The following is a 12,886-nucleotide window of genomic DNA, read 5'->3' on the forward strand; positions in this document are numbered from 1 at the left end:
CATAAAAAATGTCATAATGAAGCTTAACATATGTTCAGTCAGGAAGACTATCTCTACTCCTCTTCCATTCATAATTCTCTTATTTCTCACCCCACTCCTTGTTATCAGCTGGCCTCAGGAGTTCAGCAACCAATCTTGCTATGATCTCAACAAGCCAATTACATTGACCCTGTCATACTTTAAAATTTGTTGTCCTCTCTCCCGTTGTCAGCTGTCAGCTGTCATTTCAGTGCGTTTGTTGCGACCCTCCTCCACCCCTTTCACCTCTAGTCTTCATATCCAGTCAGGCCGAGCTCATCATCACTCCTCATCACATCCAGATCTGCAGCTTCTCTTCTTCCTATCTACAGGACCACCACCTGTGTCTAAACCCCGGGGGAGTTTCCTGTATTTCGCAGAGCCTCCCCCCCTTTTTCTAGTATAGTATGTAATAAAAACTGTCATACTATAATAAGTCATAAAATGTCATAGTATAGTAAGTCATAAAAAAGTCATAGTATAGTAAGTCATAAAAATGTCATAATGTATTAAGACATTCAAATTGTCATAATATAATATGTCATAAAAAAGTCATAGTATAGTATTACATAAAAATGTCATAGAATAAAACGTCATAAAAATGTCATAGTATAGTATGTCATAAACAAGACTCAAAACCTTATGTCTGGACAACCTATGGTTAAATCCTGATTATATAACTACAAGGTCGTCTGACAAAATCAAGAAACATATATGAAAGACAGGCTGCGTTGTGATCTCAGCTGTATTCACTAATAAACACTCAAAGAGCAAGTTAAGAAAGACAGACTACTTTTCTTTTTTTTGCCTTTATTACAGTCATAGTGAGAGAGAGACAGGAAAATTGGAAAGAGTTAGAAAAAGAAGATGACATGCAGCAAAAGGGCCACAGGTCGGACTGAAACCTGGTCCGCCGGGGAAAGGAGTAAGCCCAAAGCACACATCATACATACATACATACATACATACATACATACATACATCATATATCTTATTTAATCTCTCACACAGAGCACAACCTCCATCTGGGATCCACAATAGTTTAGCTTTTATTTACTTTCAACTCCAGAACATAAGAGACTTTTATAGAGGCAGGTCTTTATGTCTAACTCCCTCTGTTTGGTTTGTAGAATAGGTCATAGCCATTAATACAAAGCCTTGTTACCTCCCTCCCTCACTCCCGCTCTCTCTGCTCGGTGTGTCTTGTGTTTAGTTATTCCTCTGCCTCCTTTAAATGATACATGAAATGAAAGTTGTTTTTTTTTGCTGTAATGGAGGTGAGGCTCAGTGTATTGGAAGTGCTTCTCCTCTTCCCTGCAGTTCCCAAGCTGCTGGGAAACAGCTTGGCACTCCGCTGACCAGTGATGGAGATATCCTCAGTCAGTCAGTCAGTCAGGGACATTTGCAACTATAGGACTGACCTGAGCTGCTGATGTATTTATTAGATTTCTACAAAGTCAAATCTTTAGCTTTAGCTCGCCATTAGCAAAACACAACTGAATGTTAAGTCACAGCTGACTTTTATCTTGTACATTTTTACATACTCAGACATGTACTTCAAATAATTTTATCTGCTGGATCGTTTTATGGCACAAAATAGGGAGGCGCTGTTTTACCTGAGCAATGATAGCTGAAGAATTCATGTTGTGCTGCCGGAGGAGTTAAAATCTGATGGAAGAAAATCATTTCCAACCTGTTAGTACTTTTTCTTTTTAAGGAGCAGGCAACCAGGCAACTGTGGGATCAAAGTGAGCAATCACCTCCACTTTACCCTCAATTATTTCATTGATGTCTCGGATTTTTAAGCACAAACATGCAGCAGCTTTCAGTGAAAATTGTATGTATAGAAAATAGTAACTCATTTGTCAGTTTTTGCTTTGGCGACGTGGGGAAATCTGCCAGAAAAACAGCCAGTGAACTGAAATTAAATGAAAGGCTGGAGAATGAGTGCAGACTGAGAGACGAGGATCGGGTTATGAGAAGGGAGAGAAGTGTGGAGGGTGTAAAAGGGCGAGTGATGAAAAAGAGACGGAGAGAAAGAGGGTAGACAAAGGATGGAAGGAGAACAAAACGGAGCAGAGGGAGAGACGACGGAGCGAGACGAGAAACAAAAAGAATACTAATAGATGAGAGATGTGACTGAACAGTTTCTGGAGTTTCTGAGATCCCGATATATCATGTGTGTTGACCTGTATTGAGGTTGTGTGTGTGTGTGTGTGTGTGTGTGTGTGTGTGTGTATACGCAGATAATAGAATGTGTGACAGGTTATCATCATCATCATCATCATCCTGCTCACAGTGCTGCAGAAATTAGACTGAGACAGTGATCCAGTGGAGGATGAACAGAGATGACAGCGTCTACACTTTATGAATTTAGATGACAGATAGAAAGAGGGACGATGAGACACCAGCCGCTTCATCAATGCTGCCGTTCAGTCACTTTTCTGTTAGACTTTACACCCTCTGAACACACAGACTTCACTTTATCACTAAATAATTATCCACAGCGGTCTCCTCCTCTCTATAAGAAACAAACCAGGTGATTAACTGGTAACAACACTGAATAAAGCAGTTTGACGTTAAAAATCAGTGTTTCTTTAACTCAGAGCGGCCGGGAGCTGAGCTGTTGCTAACGTTAGCTCAGCTTTTTTCTCTGATAACTTAAGATCCAAACGTCCCACTACTAAAATCTTTCATGTGGTTGAAATATAAAGTTAAAAAACGACCAAGATCAAAAGTTTAGCATAAAAATGTGGCTTAAAATTGGACTAAGTCGATTTTGATACTTCTGGTAGACATCACAACACCAATGCATGCACCATTGACAGGGAACCACAGAACGGAATTAATATAGAACCTAGACTTGCTTTAAAAATCAAAAAATACATGGAAATCCTTCTTTATACAATATTAAAATATGATGAAATATTATTAAATATTTTTAAATGAAATCTGAAATCTGCTCTAATTTTAATGGATCACTCAGAAAACAGTGAGCCAATCAGAAGAGAGGTTCAGAGCCTCCTCTCTTCTGATTGGCTCACCGACCTGTTGTTACTAGAGCTCCAGAGAAAAGCTTGAGAGAGGAGATGTAAAACTACATTGAGATGGTTTTTGGTTCTTAAAACCACAAATATATCTTCTTATGGATCAATACTTCAAATAAAACACAGAAGTGTAAAACATGGGACCTATAACATCCGTAATATCCGTGTGTCTATTTATTTTTGTACACAGGTCCCTCATGATCTCACTGAGGTGAACTGTTTAAATAAATGATTTAATAACAATAATATTAACTTCAGATAAACTTGTTCTTATGGATCAACACTTCAAATAAAAAGTGTAAAATATGGGACCTTTAAAAAAAGATTGTGTTATTTTAACTTCAATAAAGATGTGACCATATTTTAAGAGGTAATCCAGGCTTACTTTTTCTTTCCTTTATTATAATTTAGGATTAACACACTATCAAACTTCCACTCAGGTATTTTCCAGCACTGAAAAACTATTTTACAACTTTCCCACCAGAGCTCGTCATTGGTACACACAGTGGCTGAGTGAAGCAGCCAGTCGGTGATAAAGGTGTCAGTCTGTAGGTGTGACTGGTCGCTCCCAGTCCGTCACTGAGATAAAAGACTTTCTATTTAAAGCTGCCGTGTGGAAGCAGCATATGTGAGGTCACCTGAGGACACCCGGCCGGCCGCCTGCTCACTCGTGTTCGGAAACGGTTTTTCCTCAGCGGAGAATCAGAGTGTGTTTGTGTGCTCATGCGTGTGTCTCTGCCTGCATTCATGCATACGTGTTCGCGTGGGTGGGTGGAGAGAGAGAGAGAGAGAGAGAGAGAGAGAGAGAGAGAGAGAGAGAGAGAGAGAGAGAGAGTGTGTGTGTGTGTGTGTGTGTGTGTGTGTGCGTGTGTGCGTGTGTGCGTGTGTGCGCGTTTACTGATGCACTAAAGTGAGAGGCCGAGGTAGTGAGTGGAAGTTTTTAGACCCTGTGAACAAACGATGGTATATAAAAGTCTCCTCATGCCAAGGTGACTCACCGGCTGAGGAGTTCATTTATGCATTTTCAGTTTGTTTTTATTTATTTGATTTTTTCAGAGGGTCATATATCCTCGGTGAGAGCACACGTGCTGGCCAGGAGTGTGTTTGTTCGCTCAAACGTGAGAGCGCTGGAGTACATGAGCCGGTGTGTACATTCAGCTGACTGCCCGGTATCCTGGGAAGACCCGTCACACAGGCCGGGTTTCCACCACATCACACACACGCACACACACACATAGCTACTGTGTTTTCCTCTGCGTTACAGGAGATAGATCAGTCCTGCAGCCTTGTGTGGGTCAGACTTTCTCTCCCGGTCATGTCTGAGGAGTCCTCAGTTTGACCTTTAGCTGCTCTCTGTGGCTCTGTTCACACTGCAGCTTCAAGTCTATCCACATTCATACTTTCTCTCATGCAACACAGTTTGGATATGAACTAAAAAAAGTTTTAGGTTTCGTTTACGCAAAATGTTCTGATACAAGGGAGTATTGTCAGTCTTCAGATTCAGATATAATATTCCTACACTGTAAAAAAAAACATGCCCACTAGCAGCTGTAGAAGTTATGAATCTTGTCCATTGAAAACAAAGGAGGAAGTCGGTTGTCATTGAAGGGAAGCAACTGTCTCCTAAAAATTACATTTATACACAACTAAACTGCAACAGAAAAAAATTGTAGAAAAAAATTGTGGCCAGATTAAGTTGTCTGTTAATACAATGAGGATATGATGTTGATACTGAACGTATCAGTAAAACGTTACATCCACCACCCAAATGCTGTTTTTGGCCATTTGAAATGATTGAAAAGTCTGAAATGTTGCTTTAACTGGGCCTTAATCAAACTTATTTGGGCATCTAGATTTAACCAACCTATTATTTCATTATATTCATAGTAATTGAACCCAAAACATTAAATGTTTCCCTGTAAAAATTTTGCATAAATGAAACCGAAAGCTTGCAAAAGTAAGGAGGGGAATTAACTGGCTTCTATACAGTATTTCAATCTTGGTGCAACATAGATATTATTAATAGTATAGATATTAGTATTAATAATTGCAGTTGCATGATGTAAGTCAGTTAAGGGTCAAAATCAAAAAAAATGTATATGTATATGTGTGTATATATATATATATATATATATATACACACACACACACACACACTGCTCAAAAAAAATCAATGTCACCTGCTTTGGTGCAAATGAAAGTGAAAACAGGTGCAAAAGCAAAAGCAAGACAACCCCCAAAAAGGGAATGATTTTGCATGTGGTGGCCACAGACAGTTGCTCTCTCCTGATCCTTCCTGACTGATTCTTCCATAGTTTTGTGTTTTGCAAGTGTCCTTGTTACTACTGGTAGCATGAGGCGGTACCTGCAGCACAGTCAGGTTGCACAGGTAGTCCAGCTCCTCCAGGATGGCACATCCATAAGTACGGTCACAGGAAGGTTAGCTGTGTCTCCCAGCACAGCGTCAAGAGCATGGAGGATACCAGGAGACCGGCCGTTACTCAAGGAGCGCTGGACAGGGCCGTAGAAGGGCATCAACCCAGCAGCAGGACCCGTACCTGCTGCTTTGTGTGAGGAGGAACAGGAGGAGTGCTGCCAAAGCCCTACAACATGACCTCCAGCAGGCTGCTGGTGTGCATGTTTCTGACCAAACTGTCAGACACAGAGTCCATGAGGGTGGCATGAGGGCCTGACGTCCTCTAGTGGGACCTGTGCTGACAGCCCAGCACCGTGCAGCTTGACTGGCATTCGCCAGAGAACACCAGAACTGGCAGGTCCGGCACTGGCGCCCTGTCCTCTTCACAGATGAGAGCAGGTTCACATTGAGCACATGTAACCCGCGTGAAGGAGTCAGGAGACGCCATGGTGAACGTTATGCTGCCCGTAACATCATCCAGCATGACCGGTTTGGCGGTGGGTCAGTGATAGAGGGTGGCACAGACCTCCATGTCACAGCCAGCGGATTGTGAGACCATACACTGCAGTGGGCCCTGGGTTCCTCCTGGTGCAGGACAAGGCCCGGCCTCATGCTTCCAGAGTGTGTAGGCTGTTCCTGGATGACTGGCCCTCATGTTCCCCTGACCTAAATCCAATTGAGAACCTATGGGACATTATGTATCAGTGCATCCGACGCCGCCAAGTACCGCCACAGACTGTCCAGGACCCCACTGATGCCCTGATCAGGGTCTGGGAGGAGATCCTCCAGGACACCATCCACTGACTCATCAGGAGAATGCCCAGATTCATACAGGCATACACACTACTGAGTCACATTATGAGTTGTGATGAAAGTCAAGTTGGATCAGCCTGTGATTTCAAATTTTTACTTTGATTTTCACCAAATTATACAATCAGTTAAGATTTTCTACTTGAATAATTCGTTCATCAAGATCCGACGTGTTCCCATCATTTCTTTGAGCAGTGTATATACATATATATATTTGTACAGTATATATATGCACAAACACCACACACACACACAAACACACAAACACTCACTCCCACAGCTGACTGCGGCTGTGGTGGTGGGAGGGGCTTAACATTGTTAATCTGTCTGTAAAAGAAAAAGCAGAAGATTAAGCCGTTAACATGGAGCTGCAATTAAGCACATCCCATTTATAAATACAGCCATGACAAACACAGAAGTAGTTAAATTAGCCAATAAAACTTTAATTATCTCTTTAATTATTTCCTGTCACCATGGCGACAAGAGAAAACGGAAAATAAGTAAAATAACAAACTTGAATCAAATTTGGGAAATTTAGACTAATTAAAGAGTTCGAAATCTTCAGTTTCTTACTTTTAAAGCAACATTTAGTGTTTACAGATTTCAGATTCCGTAAACACCACAGGGATATTTCATTGTTTCTGAGAGTTTTCACCAGTGTTGTTCATCAGTAGTGAGATGGGATTTGAACCTCAGACAGAAACGTGCTGAATGTGCCTGAAAACATAATTAATTGAGTCACTTAACAACATCTCAGAAACAGTGAAGTGAAATCTTTATTTTGTGTTTTATTTTTATTACAGTGACTCAAATCACACTAATCATGTCTTCAAATAACAGTATCACTATCTAATAAGGCACCTTTAATTATAAGTTGTGATTCATGGTTAATAAATGACTTATTGATGCTATAACCCATTAATTAATAACAGAATTTGGGTTGCCAGATTGTGGAAAGTGCCCCTCCAACATGACTCGTGCTTTGTGTTTTTAGTGCCCTGCTTTACCTTTTACCCTCTGAAGTAAACTGTATGATAACTCTAAGGTATTGGAATATAATGTAGTAGCAATTGGTATTGCCATTAATTACAGTGTATAAGCTCGTTATAAAGGATGTTTTATTGTTGTTGCCTCATGTGAAGCCAAACACAGTTGAGATGACCAGCTACAGAATCAGGATTCAGCAGCGTTAATGGTCTGTCTGCAGAGAAAACACTTTATGTGATTTAATGAAGATAAAATCCGTTTGATGAATCAACTTGTTGATTGATGGAAAATGAACAGGCAATTGATCTGATAATCGATTTCATCTCATCCAAGTCTTTGGGCTTTCATTGGATAAAACAAGAACTTGAAGGCGTCGCATTGGGCTCTGAAATGATGATCATCAACATCTTCGACTATTATCTGACGTAAAAATGTCTGTGCAGCACCTTATGAGAAATAGTTAGGTTTTATTGTTAGACGACCTCTAGTGGCCGTAGTAATTATGACAGGAGCAAAGGAGGAAGTCAGGTGACGTAGTGTAAAGAGCTGGAGGTCAGGGTGGACGGATGAGTCGAGAAACAGGAGACGTCTGAAACTGACAATTGGTGTTGGCTGTTTTGTTGGTTGTGTAATTTATTGTTAGCATGATGATGAAGGTCCTGGACTCGTATCCGAGGGCAGGAACAAGTCTCTACGGTGCTTCAGGTTGTTGGATATTTCGCAGAAAAATCAGTCAATGCAAAGGATAATCAGCAGGTTAATTGACAATGAAAATGGTTGTTAGCTGCAGCTCGAAAACTTTTCTGTAAAATATTCTTCATGGCTAAAGACTTCTTTTGTCTCGATGATTATCAAAGACTTGAGACAAGTTTTGTTTCTTTTGCATTTTTGCCTTCACAGCATGGATGGGCCTACTGGGCACAGGGTCAGAGGGCCCCAGGGCCAGAGCCTCTGTTTGATGGGAATTCAATCAAACAACCGCAAAGCAACTACAAAGACATCTCTGAATCTATGGCTGTTGGTCTTATGGAGGAGGGGTGGGGGGTCTTTTATATGTCTGTGCCCGGGGGCCCATTGTCTCATCATCAGTCCATGACTGAGCGTTATGTTATGTGTCGTAATCACTCGTCTCAGGCCTACAAACAACTTTGTTTGCAGTATGATGTTACATGTAAGAAGTCAGTGTCTTTTCTGACAAATGTCTCCCCACCACAGTGAAATTGTGGTGTCTTGTAATTCCACGTGGGCTGGACACATGAACGTGCACGACATGAACACAGTCATCCTCCCGGATTTAAGTTCAAACATTTTAAGCGTGCAGCGATTTGATCGGGAGGGCTGTCAGTGTGAACGCAGCCTGTCAGGGGTCTTGTGAGGACACGACGGTCGAGCCAACCAATCTGTCAGAGCTGAGGCATCCGAGACAGGCGGCCATTAGTTCATTTAGAGGGGGGGTGGGGGTGTGGAGTGGGGTGGGGTTTTGGGCAGGCAGGCTGGATTGACACGGCAAATGTTCTCATGTTAAAGGGATTATCACAGAACAGAGGAGGGGAAGCACCACGGACTGACATTTCATCTACTGACAGAGCAGCCTGCGGGGACTATATTTTGCTGCGGCGGGACACAAACCGTTCCCACTGAAGAGAGTTTAAAAAAAAGGTTTAAAAATATGTACCCAAAAGGTCACGGCCCTCAGTCTGCACATAAATCGAGCATGTAAACTTAGGAAATCCAGGGAGGATAAAACACAAAAGCTGCAGTGACGTGTGTGTGAGCCGACAGCAGTGAATTATTTATTCTCATGTTGGAGGGATTATCAGCAAACGGAGGAGGAGGAGGAGAGCAGGAGCACTCTGACAGTTAATAGAAGGCTGGAGGGTCGTATTGTGGAGGGACCAGGGACAGAAATTTTGTCGTTTGTGCTGTTTCCCCCTTTTTTTTCCAATTGAATAGCTATAATGAGAGGTGTGATGAATGTTAGCAGGTTGCCAGCCTGCCTGTTAGCATGAATAATGACATCTCCCATTTATCTCAGACATATCTACTGTTTGACAAAAAAAAAAAAAAGACTGACAGCATAAAATTAAGAATAAACCTATTTTTTTTTAAAGGACAGCAGCCTACTGGAGGAAGTGATGTTCCAAAATGCAGCCATGTGGTTTGGAAAGAAGCTCATAAATAGTTAAATTTGACATAATAAAACACATGGATGAAGCTCCTTGTGCATCAGCGTTCACATCAGTCCTGCAGCCGCAGATGTGCAGCACGACTGGATGGGATCACGTATACAGGCGGTGGTGGGGGGAGATTTCATAACACAGTGAAGTCAGCAGGTCACGGTCAGTGGTATAAGGACAGTGAACACTGCTGAAGTAGAACTACACTGACAGCGAACGCAGCTCAAGTCATCTACAGTCTAAAGCTAATCTAATCATTTGATCATTTATTAATACAATTCCTCAGTCCTCACTTGGTGCAAAAATATATACAAGTTTATCTGAAGTTAATATTATTGTTATTAAATCCTTTATTTAAACAGTTCACCTCAGTGAGATAAGGATCTCTCATGAGAGCCCTGTGTACAAAAATAAACATAAACATAGACACACGGATATTAAAGGTTCCATGTTTTACACTTTTCCTGCGTTTTAAGTGTTGATCCATAAGAAGATAAATTTGTGGTTTTAAGAACCAAAAACCCTCTCAGTGTAGTTTTACATCTCCTCTCTCAGGCTTCTCTCTGGAGCTCTGGTAACAAGTCAGTGAGCCAATCAGAAGAGAAGAGGCTCTGAACCTCTCTTCTGATTGGCTTCTGAGTGATCCAATAAAAATATATCAGATTTCAGGTAAACACTCAGAGAAACCAATTCCTGCACGGTTGGAAAGGGGGTCCAGGTGTGCGGGGTTTGGGGCATGGCTTAGAGCGGTGACTGCTTTGTTGTGACATCACAAAGTTACAGAAGTCCTGATGACTCGTTTTAAGGCTCAGTTTCTGAATACAGGCTGTGAGCATTTCTCTGTGGACTGAACGCTTTTATACTTTCACAGTATTAATATAGAAGCTAGACCGCTGCTTTAAAATCAAAGAAGACATGGACATCTACCTTTGTACGAGATGGGGAAAAAGATAGACACACAGAGAGTTCAAGGACATGCATTATACATTTTCACATTTAAGAAAAGCATGTGAAGATGTTAAACTGAAATAATGAGGCTTCAGCATTGTGAGAGGATGTTTGCTGTTTGTTTCCATAGACAGTTTTTCCTGTTGAGCTGCAGTGGAGAGAATTTCATATTACAAAGACTTAATTTGAAAGATACTCACTTGAATTGTCAAAGTCTGACTGTCGAAGCCTCAGATTGACATCAGATGACTAAAGAATATATTTTAGCACCACCAAGGACTGAAGAGGACTGAAGAATTCGTCCCCTATAATTTATATTGAAAGCACCTTAAAGGATAATTCCAGTTAATTTCAACCTGGTGTATCTCCCATAGATGTGGTAAATGTGGCTCTACGGGTGCGAACTGACAATCACCACCTACTTAGCAGAAATTTGGGGAGACAACACTTGTCTTTGAGTCTGACCCAAAGTAAACATGGACATTATGCTAACTTAAAAAGGATCTACATCCAGGGCTTTTTCTATGTATGTCAGAGACCAGGAATCTGACCAGATGCTTGTGTTTACTGCCAGTGAAATTGTAAGAGCTGACTGTTTGGTCCAGCTTCCAGCTTTCCTCAGTTGATTTTGTAGAGTTCAATCTCTAACCCTGCAAAACCTTTTTCTTGTGGTTACAACACTGGTATTACTATCACCTGTGGACACGCCTGTTTTCCTGGAATCAGCAGGTCCGCCTCTGCAGTAAGAGTCCTCATCCTCCTCCTCCTCCTCCTCCTCCTCAGTCGGCTGTTTCTCGAGGTGCGTTCTCTTTCAGGACAGTCCTGTTCCCTTCCTGCCTGTTTGATTTCAGCTCCTCTTCTGTTTACTCCACGTAGGAAAAATGCGGCCAACCATCAAAATGAAATGACTCGTCCTCGTGATAACATACGGGGCTAATTCTTCAGTGCGTTCAGCTTTTTGAGTTTCCCGAGGAGACAGTGCAACAGCAGTGAAAGTCGGCCTCACACATGTAAACAGACCAGTGTGTGTGGATGAATATGCAGGTGATTAGTCCGTGTTTACTCTGTCAGACTCAGACTGAAACACAATGATTCATGTAAAAAAAATCTGGTTTATTTGAAAAGCTGTAGGAGGCTCGCGGAAAGTCCTCATTCCTCTGAATCTTTCCAGTGGCAGTGACAAAGTTAGCCACGACTCTTCATGCCCAGTGTGAACAGGAGGAATGATTACAGCAAAAAGAAAAAAAAAATCCTGTTTCAATGTCATATCAGCACCTGACTGTTGTTTTAAGGGAGAATTGAAAATTGTGAACTTGTCCTTTAAGGTTCAAGGTTTCACAGATGAGGAACTCTAATGATTCCTCTCCTCGAACTGATTCCTCCTCTGATTTGTTCAAACAGGTTCATCATAGCTGTTTAAATCAGAGTTCCGTATGTGGGACTGGAAATGGGGATGTCGTCTTTCTGTGCCAGAGCCAGAAAAATGTCCACATAGACGCTGTTAAGTGTGGATGAGATGTTTGGGTTAGGGTTGATAGTTGACTTAAATCACCGTATTATACGTTAACTTCTGCCGGTAACCTTCCCTGTGTCACTCCACTCTCTCTGATTGTTTAGGGAAAAATATTAATACCAAAAACTCTGTTATAATATGGGTCATATAATGGCTACAATTTACTGAATGAATTCCTGCTCCCCAGAGGATGGACCTTTCTTCCAGCAGCACCCTCAGGACAAACTTTACCTCAGTTAATAATAAGATCTTCAGAAACAAGATGTGAGCAGCATGAAAGCACTAAACATACATTTTATCTGTATCGACAAAACATTTTGTTCAATGTACAAACATTATGTCGTTTTCAGATGGGTTACATGAGACACAAGCAGGAAGACGATGGGTGATATTCCATGCCTAGGCAGAATAGCAGGACCACGTCTTTGACTGAGTGACTGAGTGAGTGATCAAGTTTCCCCATTGGTTGATTTGGTGCAAACAAGCAGTGATGACAACTTAATGCCTTTGTTGCTAGATTTTTCCATATGGGGGCTGTAGTGTGTATTAACATAGTAAGTTTAACATATAAGTTCCTGTATATGACTAACAAGTCAGTATGACAAAACTACCGTAGACTAAGGCTCTGAACTGTCTTGCAATTAATTCGTTTTTAATTCGATTAAATTTTTTTCTTCTGTTTTTCAGATCCAAAACAATCCAATACAACAGCCTTACATCAATTACGATATATTTTTCCATTCAGATCATATAAATGTTACACTACAGTAAATATTAGAGGATATAACAACAGCAAAGCAAAGTGCAGCCTCCAAAATGACTACACAGTTGAATCAACATCGCTTTAAAACAGCTTCAACACAAAAATTACCCTTTATAACCTTCTTAAAAAGGGAGGATTTATTGTGTTGCATTCTTTTTAGGTTTTCTATTTAAGTGTTTTCTATGGTTTTTTACTGAGCTCTCATGA

Source organism: Seriola lalandi, unplaced genomic scaffold (assembly GCF_002814215.2).
Source record: "Seriola lalandi dorsalis isolate HSWRI2012SDOR001 ecotype SW California unplaced genomic scaffold, Sedor1 jcf7180002054657, whole genome shotgun sequence".
In the NCBI taxonomy this organism is placed as follows: Eukaryota; Metazoa; Chordata; class Actinopteri; order Carangiformes; family Carangidae; genus Seriola; species Seriola lalandi.